We start from the raw sequence: 871 nt of genomic DNA on the forward strand, positions 1-871 counted from the left end.
TTCATAGAAAATAAACCAATTTGCATTGCTTGCGATGCTTCTCCTTATGGAGTGGGGGCTGTGTTGAGCCACCTAGAGGAGGATGGCAGACAAATTCCCATTGCATATTATTCCAGGACCTTGTCAGCAGCCAAGTGGAACTATGCACAGATAGACACGGAAGCCCTGGCAATAGTTGCTGGAGTAAAAAAATTCCATGATTATTTGTATGGGAGGAATTTCACCATTTTTACAGACCATAAACCCTTGCTAGGTCTGTTTACCACAGATAAGCAAACCCCACAGATCTTGTCACCCAGAATGCTTCGTTGGTCCATCTTCCTTGCGACTTACTCTTGTAAACTAGTACACAAGCCGGGCAAGGAAATGGGCCATGCAGACGGGTTAAGCAGACTTCCTCTTAACAACACGGAACCAGATCCAGCACCAGCAGCCCAAATATTAGCTATTCAGGATCTGCCAGAATGTTCTCTCAGTGCCCGAGACATCGCAGCAGAAACAACAAGGGGTAGGATTTTGAGTAGGGTGCAGACGTGGGTTAACACAGGGTGGCAAGACAAATCACCAGGGCCCGAATTCACGGCATTTTTCACAAGAAGACACGAGTTATCCGCACACAAGGGTTGCCTATTGTGGGGATGCAGGGTCATCATACCACAAACACTGAGACACAGAGTTACCCACTCACTACACAAGGGGCATCCAGGGGTCGTACGGATGAAGGTGTGGCAAGGAGCTATCTGTGGTGGCCAGGCCTTGACAAGAATATTGAAGAACAAGTAGCTGGCTGTTACACATGCCAAAAATCTTGGCCACCACAGCCACATGCCCCTGTCCACAAGTGGGAGGAGACACACACACCTTGGTCCCG

This window comes from Vipera berus (assembly GCF_964194415.1).
Source record: "Vipera berus genome assembly, chromosome: Z".
NCBI lineage: Eukaryota > Metazoa > Chordata > Lepidosauria > Squamata > Viperidae > Vipera > Vipera berus.